The sequence below is a fragment of the Rhinoderma darwinii genome, chromosome 7, assembly GCF_050947455.1.
Source record: "Rhinoderma darwinii isolate aRhiDar2 chromosome 7, aRhiDar2.hap1, whole genome shotgun sequence".
Lineage (NCBI taxonomy): Eukaryota > Metazoa > Chordata > Amphibia > Anura > Rhinodermatidae > Rhinoderma > Rhinoderma darwinii.
In genome coordinates, this window is record NC_134693.1 from 41,402,731 (window position 1) to 41,416,366 (window position 13,636).

A 13,636-nucleotide genomic window follows, 5' to 3' on the forward strand; every position below is an offset into this window, starting at 1 on the left:
ATCTGCAACGCAGATTCTGTGCGGCATTGATGCGAACAGTTGCGGAAGAAATACACCACGTGGGGCCATGCCCTTATCATGCATCCATCATGGGTGCCCTGTCCAAAATGCCATTGTGTTTTGCCATATTATGCCCATAACATGCTCACATCATGCAAATCCATTGAAAATAATCCTTGTCCCCTATTTTTTCACTTGCTAGAACCCCAAAAAATTGTACACCCATGTACAGGTGCCACATACATTAAAAGAAAGGGGGACATAGGTAGAACCTTAATAGGGATCTCTGTTGTGGACTTTAATGGCTACGTCAGGCGCCAAACATCATGCACATATTTAGTAGCTTTCTAATTAGGATAATTACCATTATTACCACAACTACCATTTTGTGTATACAGCCCCTATGAAAACCTATGTGTCTCCAATCTTTTGGGGACACATAGGTTTTCATAACACACCCTAAGTGTAGTTTGATCCTGCAGCTGTGTTGTGCCACTTCCTCTGCCCCATCTAAAGCTCTGTCAGGTGTTCTGTCTGCATTGTCAGTATTTTTGCTATATTGCCATTTTTGCCCTTAAAACTACCAGAACCCCAACAGAACCTTGATGGACCCCACTAAAGTCAATGAGTTCTGTCAGAGTCAATTTGATCTGTTAGAAACTGAAGCCATGACCAGGGATGCCAACCTCCACTTCAGTAATTTCCAGACAATTGAGCTAAAAATCACGGACAGACTAAATTTTTTACGGACACATTACAAAATCATTGCCTGTGCACGGTGCAGTGTCCTAGGAGTGACTCACCAATCACAGCCTCGCTTGTAGCTTTCCCACGCTAAGTTAGTGCTTGAAAGCTGCAAGCGGGGCTGTGATTGGTGAGTCCGACTCACTCACCACTCACTCACTGACGTGAGGCCAGGTCCACTCCCAGCACCGACCTCACTCAGACCATCATTCACCTGGCTCCTTCACCCTCCTGCTGCTCCAAAATGCATTTGCCGCGGGCCGCAGCCTTCTCTTCCCTTGTTTGCACTGCACTTGTACATTTTGGAGCATGCGCAGTGCAACGTTTCGGGGGATGGAGACTAAATCATGGACAGCGGTTTTTTTCTGCCAGACACTACGGACGGCAGAAAGAACACGCGTGAACAAAGCCTTACTTATAGAGAAGCAATGGAAAGGGAGCAACACATAGCACAGGCAATGGTAGCATTTATTTCCTATGTAAGTGTAGGTATGCATAGCAATAAAAGAAAAGTAGCAACTTAGTGGCCAATTGACTTTACTCTAATATGCATTGACTTTATGAACCTCCAGTAACATTCTAAACTATATATCCCCAGCCGCACTACTAGCCCTTCTTCCATAACTGACAGGGGCGTAACTATATGGGGTGCAGAGATTACAGTCACACCCATGCCCTTGAGCCTGAAGGAGCCCAAAAGGTCACTCTGCCCCATATGCTGACGCCAACACTGTAAATTACACTTTTGAGGTGGGGGGGCCGTGTTACAGATTTTGCATTGGGACCCAGGAGCACCGCTCTTGTCTTTCTAGCAATCTACCAGTAATTGTGAACTATGAAATTCATAAGCTCAGTCCCTTATATACAGCCTAATAGATACTAGATAGCTGCCTTCAATGTGTCAGAGGCCCCCCTTACTAGATAGATATGAGATAGATAGATAGATAGATAGATAGATAGATAGATAGATAGATAGATAGATAGATAGATAGATAGATAGATAGATAGATAGATAGATAGATAGATAGATAGATAGATAGATAGATAGATAGATAGATAGATAGATAGATAGATAGATAGATATGAGATAGATAGATAGATAGATAGATAGATAGATAGATAGATAGATAGATAGATAGATAGATAGATAGATAGATAGATAGATAGATAGATAGATAGATAGATAGATAGATAGACAGATAGATAGATAGAATTATTATTTTTATTTATTGGTCCCTTAGTCTAAACAACATGCTGAACGCAGACTTTTCATTCTGAATTTATAAATACAATGTATCACATTAAACTACTTTTAATGACTGTGAGAGAAACAATAGAAAACAGACAGTTTGCTTCTTCAAAATACTCAAATTTATCACGGCTTCTGGGCATATAGCTAGACAATATGTTCCATGTTAGGGGATGTTTGCAATTGTAGATCTGGGACCTCATTGTCATATCCCAGATGTTTCATGAGGCTGGAAGAGAAAGGGAAATTTACGACAATTGCAGAAACAGAGAAGCGCGTACCAGGTATCTGTACTACTGGGACACTGTTGACTTTAAATCTGCGCGCATAATGCAGGCGGAAAATGCAGACAATAATGTCAAGGGAACGCTGTAAAAGCAATAGGACATGTTGGAGAAATCTCTGAAGATTAGATGTAACAGTTATTAAAGAAATGTACCCTGTTATTGTAGGCACTGAACTCCATCACAAGGAAAGATGTAAGGGATTTCCAGCAAGACATCTGTCATTTAGCAGTGACAGTAACCCTGCAACTGACAATTCAAATCCCTGATGATGGAATTAATTAACCTGTGGACACAAGCAGTTCCCACACTGATTCAAAGGCAGTTTTCTTTTCTTCTACCCCTTTGTGGCTCCTGGACCAATATGACATGAAATACTGGTAGATGGAATACAGATCATTCATATCTCATCGCTGTCTCCAAACCTCTTACTAATGTCTTCAAGGAAGCTTTGAGTCATTCTAATTATTACTCTTATCAAAATGACATACTACACATGTAAAATGTAAAAGTTTATCTTAAACTATCCAATATATTTAACGTATTTGGTGAATTTGGAATATAAGATTGTTTTGTTTCTAGGCAGAAAAGTGGGATTATACATCAAGTAAATTTTTTACTATGACATACATATGTACTATATTTTCTAATAGAAGATTTGGACAAGGATTGTTTTATTCTGAGACAACCTTTTTAATTAAAGGCTATGTCCACCATTGGAGCACTTTTTAAAATTTTTTTTTATATATATACACACACACACACACACACACACACACACACACTACCGTTCAAAAGTTTAGGGTCACTTAGAAATTTCCTTATTTTTGCAAGAAAAGCACAGTTTTTTTCAATGAAGATAACATTAACCCCTTCTCCCTGCTGGCATTCTGGGCCCTAATGTCCAAGCCATTTTTTAGATTTTTCCATTGTCACATTCGAAGAGCTGTAACTTTTTTATTTTTGCGTCGGCATAGCTGTATAAGGTCTTGTTTTTTGCGGGACGACTTGCAGTTTTTATTGGTACCATGTGAGAGTAGATGCGACTTTTTGATCACTTTCTATCACATTTTTTTTAAGTCAGGATTAACAGAAAACAGCAATTTCTCCATTGTTTTTTATTTTATTTTTTACGGCGTTCACAGTGCGGGTTAAATAATGTAACAGCTTTATAGTCGGGGTCGTTACGGACGCGGCGATACCAAATATGTGTAACTTTTTTGCTTTATTGTAGTTTTTTTTAATAGTAAAGCATTTTGTAAGGGGAAAAGCTGGGTTTTTCATTTTATTTTTTTTCACTTTTTTTTTTTATTAACTTTATTCAACTTTTTTTACTTTTTTACTAGTCCCACTAGGGGACTTCACTATCCTCCGATCGCTATTATAATACACTGCAATACTTTTGTATTGCAGTGTATTACTGCCTGTCCGTTTAAAACGGACAGGCATCTGCTAGGTCATGCCTGCGGCATGATCTAGCAGGCATTCGCTGCAGGCAGACCTGGGGGTCTTTATTAGACCCCCGGCTGCCATAGAAGACAGAGACACTCGGCGATTTTATCGCCGGGTGTCAGTGAGATGAGAGGGAGCTCCCTCCCTCTCTCCAAAACCATTCAGATGCGGTGCTTGCTATTGTGCACCACATCTGAAGGGTTAAACAGGTGAGATCGATACTAATATCGATCTCACCCGGCAGAGCAGGGACGCCCCCAGCCCTCAGCTGCTTCTGGCAGCTGAGAGCAGGGAGATTTCACGGCTCCCTGCTCTGTTTACTTTATTCTACAGCAGCGACGTAGTTTGGCGGCGCTCTAGAATAAAGCCCACTAATGACCGCCGTAAAAAGACGTATCGGCGGTCATTAAGGGGTTAAATTAATCAGAAATACACTCTATACATTGTTAATGTGCTAAATGACTATTCTAGCTGCAAACGTCTGGTTTTTAATGCAATATCTACATAGGTGTATAGAGGCCCATTTCCAGCAACCATCACTCCAGTGTTCTAATGGTACATTGTGTTTGCTAACTGTGTTAGAAGGCTAATGGATGATTAGAAAACACTTGAAAAACCTTGTGCAATTATGTTAGCACCACTGTAAACAGTTTTGCTGTTTAGAGGAGCTATAAAACTGACCTTCCTTTGAGCTAGTTGAGAATCTGGAGCATTACATTTGTGGGTTCGATTAAACTCTCAAAATGGCTAGAAAAAGAGAGCTTTCATGTGAAACTCGAAAGTCTATTCTTGTTCTTAGAAATCAAAACCTAAAGTTTGGAGTCTGACACACCAAAGTAGTATTAAAACAAAGTAACTTTATTAAATCAAATAAAAAATAACACATATATATATATAAAAACAGAGATGATTTCCACAGTGCGGAAAGACAACCAGATTAAATAGACATATTAACTACAATCACATAGGTAGTGGGTGACACAGTATGATCCCAAAAATAATAATTTAACAGCACATAGCAGTTATATAATGTATATACTCGAATGCATGAAAACAGCAAGAGAACCTGTTCAGCAGTAAATAAATGGATGGTAAATCAATACTCATAGATAGAGCCAGATGAAAAAGCACTGATAATATAGAGAGAAAGGACATATATAGCACAATTTACTAAGTAAAAACATATATCACATGGTAAAAACAGGGTAATACCTGTATTATTAGCCAAAACGTTCTTACTCTATAGGTTTGCCAAGATAGAGGAACCTGTATACTGAAGAGAATTTCCTATGCTGAAGAGGGACTCTTACCCATCATGACAGTCACCGTCTCTGGGAAGAAGCAGGCAGCTGGTATTCTATCTGTAATGGAGTGGCCAGCGCAGTCACCAGATCTCAACCCCATAGAGCTGTTGTGGGAGCAGCTTGACCGTATGGTACGCAAGAAGTGCCCATCAAGCCAATCCAACTTGTGGGAGGGGCTTCTGGAAGCATGGGGTGAAATTTCTCCCGATTACCTCAGCAAATTAACAGCTAGAATGCCAAAGGTCTGCAATGCTGTAATTGCTGCAAATGGAGCATTCTTTGACGAAAGCAAAGTTTGAAGGAGAAAATTATTATTTCAAATAAAAATCATTATTTCTAACCTTGCCAATGTCTTGACTATATTTTCTAGTCATTTTGCAACTCATTTGATAAATATACACTACCGTTCAAAAGTTTGGGGTCACCCAGACAATTTTGTGTTTTCCATGAAAACTCATACTTATATTTATCAAATGAGTTGCAAAATGACTAGAAAATATAGTCTAGACATTGACAAGGTTAGAAATAATGATTTTTATTTGAAATAATAATTTTCTCCTTCAAACTTTGCTTTCGTCAAAGAATGCTCCATTTGCAGCAATTAGGGCGGGTTCACACATGGCGGATTTTCACTTAAATTCCGCTGCGGACACTCCGCAGCGTTAATCCGCAGCGGAGCCGTTTCTCCATTGACTTTCACTTTAATTTAGCAGTGTTCGTTTACACGATGCGTACAATTCCGCTGCGGAGCATAGGCTGCGGAGCGGAATGTGGTGTCCGCAGCATGCTCTGTCTGTTGCGGAGCAGTGGCGGACTGGTTGCGGACTCATGGCGGAATTTCTCCATTGACTTCAATGGAGATTCTAAGTTCCGCAATGAAGTCCGCAGCTGTCATGCACATGTTATGTGTGGTGCGGAGCGTATTGGTTTTTTAACATGACATTTCTTCATTCTGGCTGGACCTATGTATTTCTAGGTCTACAGCCAGACTGAGGAAGTCAATGGGGCTCCCGTAATGACGGGAGCGTTGCTAGGAGACGTCAGTAAATAGTCACTGTCCAGGGTGCTGAAAGAGTTAAGCGATCGGCAGTAACTGTTTCTGCACCCGGGACAGTGACTACCGATCCCAATATACATGTATCTGTAAAAAAACATATAAGTTCATACTTACCGAGAACTCCCTGTTTCTGTCTCCAGTCCGGCCTCCCAGGATGACGTTTCAGTGTAAGTGACGGCTGCAGCCAATCACAGGCCAAGCACAGGCTGCAGCGGTCACATGGACTGGCGCGTCATCCAGGGAGGTCGGGCTGGATGCCGAAGGAGGGACGCGTCATCAAGACAACGGGCGGTAAGTATGAATTTCTTTTACTTTCACTAGGGAAAGTGCTGTCCCTTCTCTCTATCCTGCACTGATAGGGAGAAGGGAAGCACTTTTCCCGCAGTCCGCAGCAGCTAGTCCGCATCAATTTTCTGCACATTTTGTGCAGATCCGCAGCCGTAATCCGCAACCCGGATTAGGTGCGGCATTGATGCGGACAGTTGCGGAGGAATTCCGCCATGTGTGGTCATGCCCTTACAGCATTGCAGACCTTTGGCATTCTAGCTGTTAATTTGCTGAGGTAATCGGGAGAAATTTCACCCCATGCTTCCAGAAGCCCCTCCCACAAGTTGGATTGGCTTGATGGGCACTTCTTGCGTACCATACAGTCAAGCTGCTCCCACAACAGCTCTATGGGGTTGAGATCTGGTGACTGCGCTGGCCACTCCATTACAGATAGAATACCAGTTGCCTGCTTCTTCCCTAAATAGTTCTTGCATAATTTGGAGGTGTGCTTTGGGTCATTGTCTTGTGTGTAGGATGAAATTGGCTCCAATCAAGCGCTGTCCACAGGGTATGGCATGGCGTTGCAAAATGGAGTGATAGCCTTCCTTATTCAAAATCCCTTTTGCCTTGTACAAATCTCCCACTTTACCAGCACCAAAGCAACCCCAGACCATCACATTACCTCCACCATGCTTGACAGATGGTGTCAAGCACTCTTGCAGCACATTTTCAGTTGTTCTGCGTCTCACAAATGTTCTTCTGTGTGATCCAAACACCTCAAACTTCGATTCGTCTGTCCATAACACTTTTTTCTAATCTTCCTCTGTCCAATGTCTGTGTGCTTTTGCCCATATTAATCTTTTCCTTTTATTAGCCAGTCTCAGATATGGCTTTTTCTTTGCCACTCTGCCCTGAAGGCCAGCATCCTGGAGTCGCCTCTTCACTGTAGACGTTGATACTGGCGTTTTGCGGCTACTATTTAATTAAGCTGCCAGTTGAGGACCTGTGAGGCGTGAGCTCCATAATTTGTCTGCTGTATGTTACGGCTCTCAGAATATGGCTTCATAGATTATAAAAGGTGAAGTTGACGGCCGCATTACTTTAAAATTTGATACATTAAAAAATTATTGTTAATCAATGTTATTTGAACTACTATAACAATACTACATTACTATAATGCTTTCTCCACGTGCTTATTTTAAAAATCCAGTTTAAGTGTCACTAAATGCAGTACAGTGGCTCAGTTGGCAGCGTTTTGGCAGACACACGAATGTCAAGATTGGGCAGCCCCTTTTTAGATACTGCCACAGTGCCCTCTGTAAATACTGCACACACCCACCCGTAGATAATGCCACAGTGCCCTCTGTAGATAATGCCACAATGCAATCTTTAGATAATGCTACGCCCCCCTAGATAATGCGCCAGTGCCCTCTGTAGATAATGCCACAGTGCCCTCTGTAGATAATGCCACAATGCCCTCTAGATAATGCTACACCCCTTAGATAATGTGCCAGTGCCCTCTGTAGATACTGCCACACACCCACGTGTAGATAATGCCACAGTGCCCTCTGTAGATGCCACTATATATGGACAGTGTTGTCAGGGCATCCCCACAGCCGGAGTCCCAGGCAGAGCGCTCCTAGTGCTCTGCCTGGGACTCCAGCTCTGCTCCTGACATCACTGTCCCTATATGCACAGTGATGTTAGGGGCAACCCCAGAGCCAGAGTCCCGGGCAGAGCGTTACTGTGGGACTCCGGCTCTGGCGAAGCCCCTGACATCACTGTCCATGCATGGACAGTGATGTCGGGGGCTTCCCCGACTCCTGGAGCAGAGCCTATACTAGCTCTCTTCCCGGGACTCCGGCTCTGGGGAAGCCCCTGACATCACTGTCCATGTATGGACAATGATGTCATGGGATTCCAGTCTCGGAGCACAGCCTATACTAGCTCTCTGCCCGGGACTCCGGCTCTGGGGAAGCCCCTGACATCACTGTACATATATGGACAGTGATGTCGGGGGATTCCACAGAGTCCCGGAGCAGAGCCTATACTAGCGCTCTGCCCGGGACTCAGGCTCTGGGGAAACCCCAGACATCACTGTGGAATCCCCTGACATCACAGAGTGCCGGAGCAGAGCCTGTACTAGTGCTCTGCCCGGGACTCCGGCTCTGGGGAAGCTCCTGACATCGCTGTCCATATATGGACAGCGATATCAGGGGATTGCACAGAGTGCTGGAGCAGAGCCTATACTAGTGCTCTGCCCGGGACTCCGGCTATGGGGAAGTCCCAGAAATCACTGTACATATATGAATGGAACAACAATACTGGGTGGAACAATCTGCGTTAAGAGCCTCTCATATGAGATGACAATCACCCAAACGATCGTTAGATCGAACGAACGTCCCCAATCATTGTCCAGTGTAAACAGCAGCGATTATTTGCTCGTTTGTCATTGATCGCATCTTTTATTTTGACTTAAAAATTGTTGTTTAGTAGTAGTACATCCACTCGTATAAGCAGGCATCTACCGGTTTGTAATGGATACTGCTTAAGAGAAAGAAAGACAAGCGATCACACAAACGACTGTGGTCACAAAAAAAATATATTATTGTAACATATGAATGCAAGTCTTGGGAACATTAATGACTTGCTAATATTTGCGCTTGTTTTAGCAATCTTTCTTTCCGTGTATAAGGACCCTAAGTGTCATTTGTAATCCAGAATCTATTGACTTTTTAGACTGTTAAATACTTCTGAAATCACTATGTGTCATGCAGTTCTAATTTATCTGTGTGTTATATTGAATGACAGTAAGGAAATATGCATACACAGTTAAATAAAGCGTAGGGAAAGATTGATTTTCCCAAATGATACACCTGCTAACTATGTTTTGCTAATTTCCAAGATGAAAAAGTCAAAAGATATCGGTGTTACTGGATGATATGTAACACCCTTTTGTTTGGAATTTTGTTGAATAATCTCCAGTGATGAGTAGTGACAGTAGGGTAGTTTTGTCCAGACTCATAGACTACACCAATATGAAAAATAATTTGGACCAGAAAGCAGTGCACAAAGCTCCGTGTTAACAGTATTATATGCAGGATGCATGCAACGGGAAGTCTGTGTGATGCAGCTTCAGCTCATAGCTGCAGAGCGCTGACTGTACAGCCCAGTAACGTACTACAGTAGTTGTTGTTGCCTGTGGGAACATAAACATATAGGGGGAATTTCAAAATACTGCTTCGCACGCCAGTCTAAATATAGAGAAAGTGGTCATAAAACGCTTCTAATTCATTAAGAGCCACACGCCTCTTAATATATTAGGCTTATTTCTAGTCATCCGTGTGGCACAAAGTGGAATCTATGCAAGGCATGAGATTTGCACCGTAATTCACCAAAGTTTCTGGTGTCAATTATTAGAAATTTGTCTTTTGTGCCGTTTGTGACTTTTCTATGCCAGAAAATAGTGTAAAAAAGGTAATAAATGGGACTACTGTATGCAACACATTTCTACCAAGGAAACACCTTGACTAGAAGGAAACACCTTGACTAGAAGGAAGCTGGGATGTGTAGGTTCTAAGAAAGGTATGCTGGGGAAATCAGGTGACTATCCATTTTGGTATTAGCTGAATGTCCTTTAGTGGGACCCCAAAACTAAACTAGAAACTGGGCACACTTTCCCCAATCCTTAGTGGCCTCCATCTAATGGATGAGACACCTCATCTTAACAATATAAAGGACCTTTTTTCATTTTTGGGGTTCTAACAGAAAAAGCGGAGAACCATCTCTTGTTAGCGATGAAAATTTGACACGGCTTTAGGTAGAAAAGAAAGATCTAGTCTAATTATCATCCAGTATGTTAGCGTATGGTTGCTTGGTATCTCCCCCATTATCCTAGGGGAAAAATTCCATCTTGAAATAAACATTTAAATGGTAAATCATACATGAGCCCCCTGAGGGCAATAATATATATGCAAACATTGTATAGTTAAATATAGTTTAACGAGCATGTTCGGTCCGTAAAGGACGGAATGTATTTCGGCCGCAAGTCCCGGACCGAACACACTGCAGGGAGCCGGGCTCCTAGCATCATAGTTATGTACGACGCTAGGAGTCCCTGCCTCGCTGCAGGACAACTGTCCCGTACTGCAATCATGTTTTCAGTACGGGACAGTAGTTCCACGGAGAGGCAGGGACTCCTAGCGTCGTACAGAACTATGATGCTAGGAGCCCGGCTCCCTGCAGTGTGTTCGGTCCGGTACTTGCGGCCGAAATACGTTTCGTCCATTACGAACTGGACATGCTCGTGTGAATCCAGCCTTAAAGGCCTGGGCTTCCATAACACCTCAGCAGTGCCACAGGCTGATAACCTCCATGCCTCGCCACGTTGACGCAGTGCTTTATGCACAATAAGCCCCAAAAAAATATTGAGTGCACGTACTGTACATACTTTTCAGTAGGCCTACTTATTGGTATTAGAAATCAATTTTGACATAGCGAGATCATAATATTTTTCCGAGACTAAATGTTGGGTTTTTATTAAGAGTATGTTCACACGGCCTATTTACGGACGTAATTCGGGCGTTTTTGCCCCAAATTACGTCCGAAAATAGCGCCGACAAACATCTGCCCATTGAAAGCAATGGGCAGACGTTTGTCTGTTCACACGAGACGTAATTTACGCACCGCTGTCAAAAGACGGTGCGTAAATAGCCGCCCACGTCAAAGTGACCTGTCACTTCTTTGGCCGTAATTGGAGCCGTTTATTCATTGACTCCAATGAATAGCAGCGCCAATTACGTCCGTAATTGACGCAGCGTTCAAGCGCCTGCACAGGCGGTACGGCTGAAATTACGGGGATGTTTTCAGGCTGAAACATCCCCGTAATTTCAGACGTTACGGACGCCCTCGTGTGAACATACCCTAAGGGTATGTTCACACGCTTAACAAAAACCGTCTGAAAAATACAGGCGCTGATTTCAGAGAAAACAGCCTCTGATTTTCAGGCGTTTTTGAAGCGGAGAATTAAATTTGGAGCTTCTTTTGAGACTTCTTTTCAGACGTTTTTTGAGGTGTTTTTCATAGTGTTCAATGGAAAATCAGCTCCAAAAAACACCTCAAGTGACCTGCTACTTCTTTTTACGCAGCATCTTTTTACGCTCTGTTTTTTGACAGCGAAGCATAAAACGACAGCTCGTCTGCACAGAACATCGTAAGACCCATTGCAAGCAATGGGCAGATGTTTGCCAACATATTGGAGCCGTCTTTTCAGGCGTAATTCGAGGCGTAAACCGCCTCCATTACGTCTGAAAATAGGTTGTGTGAACCCAGCCTAAGAGTTAGCTGTAATCAACATTAGATTGAGGGAGAAAAAAAAAAAAGCTGACAATAAATCACAATGCCCATGGCACTCAACCGCCACAGCTGTAAAACGTGGCAAACGGCACGCAGGTCAAAATCTGCCTCAAAATTGCAGATTCTTCAGCCTGCAAAAACCGGTGTGAACAGGGCCTAACTAAACTTCCGACATAATTCAGAAGTTGATTGGTGGGTCTAAGCACTGACACCCATCAATCGCTAAAAACAAAGTGGCAGAAGTCCCCGTGTGAGCGCTCAGCCGCTTCAGCGTTTTCCGGAAATTAATGTAGCGGCGTACGGTCTCAATAATAAGTCTTTGAGCCCGCACTCTGATAAATCAGCTTTCCGGAAAGAGCCGAACAGGAACGAAGCGGCTCGGTGCTCACACTGGCGTTTCTGCTGCTTTGTTTAAGAGATTGGTAGGGGTCTCAGTGCTTGGACCCCCACCAATCAAAACTTCTATGGCAGAAATTTGTGGAACATTTAGTTATCCTTTAACAGCTTGAGGTATTAGTCTTCAGGGACACAAACTGGGCACAACATATTGTGCACTAAAATGGCATCAGTTAGGGCTGGGTCATTAATTGTAAAAAAAAAAAAGAGGGACACAGAGTGATGCTGCATCTGACAGTGGAATGGCGGTAAACTGACAGCCATTTAGAGCTCAATTCTTTCCAAAAGGAAACGGAAAAATGAATTTTGAAACGGCACGTAGCTGGTTAGGGTACTTACATCCCTTGCACGAAATCTCCTTACTCATTTTGGTTTGGGCACCATGAGCTCCATAAGGGTGCGGCTTCCAGAGAATGGGTGATAAGGTCACATGTTACAAACTATATTTCTGATAGAATGCATTAAATTAACACCTGCACGGTGTTTGTGGTAATTGCAAATCCTGCTCTGGTTCTGAACCAGATATAGCAGAATAGTGTGACTGATCCTAGAAGAAGTTTCTCCATTGACCATGCTAACAGGAACCCTAGATGGGCACTTAGTTTTTCTCTGGTATTTCTGCACTTCACAGGTTCTAAGCAGATTGTGTAGTATCCATGGCAAAGGGCAGGACATTGAACTAAGTCGCTATCTGGGAAAGTAGGCATTTCAACCATGGTTTTGGCGAGGCCAGAAACATTACCAAAGACCTGAGCAAAGGCTCAGTGAAGGGGTGCCACTTCCAGGGGAACCAGGGTTTGCTTGGAAACCAGGAGCAAGCAAATGGAGTGAGACTCAAGACGGATGTAAAGACAGTGGAGTAATTGCTCAAAGCAACCAATCCGGTTGCTGCTTTCATTTTTCAAAGCCTCCCCAAAAAAAAAAAAAAGTTATCAGATTGGTTGCTATGAGCAACAATTCCACTTCTCCTTCAGGCCTCGTGCACACTTCCATCACCGTTTTCACGACCATTTCTCACAGATCAGTGTGTCCATGATTGGAAGTGTGCTTGGTATACACTTCCGCGTTTCAGTTTACAAGAGGAAACAAACCCGTTCACACTATGTACACGATATGGTGGGTGCCACACATGCTATTCCCTGTCCAGCGGTACTCACTGTCCAGGTTGCTGAAAGAGTTACTGCTGACCAGTGCAGCCCTTTAACTCTTTCAGCACCCTGGACAGAGACTACTGCTGGACAGGGAATACCATGGGTGGCGCTCACAATATAGATTAATGGTCCATTTTATATATAAAAAAAAAAAAAAAAGAAGTTACTTTTCCCTGCTTCTTCCTCAGGTCTGGCCTCCTGAGATGACGTTTCAGACCATGTGACCGCTGCAGCCCATCACAGGCTGCAGCGGTAACATGGACTGCCGCATCATCCAGTGAGGTCAGATCCCATATTGCTGCGTTCCAGCCGATTAGGGCAGTGCAGTATCTGTCTGTATGTGTACCTCTGTCCGCCCGGCTGTTGCTAGGCACACG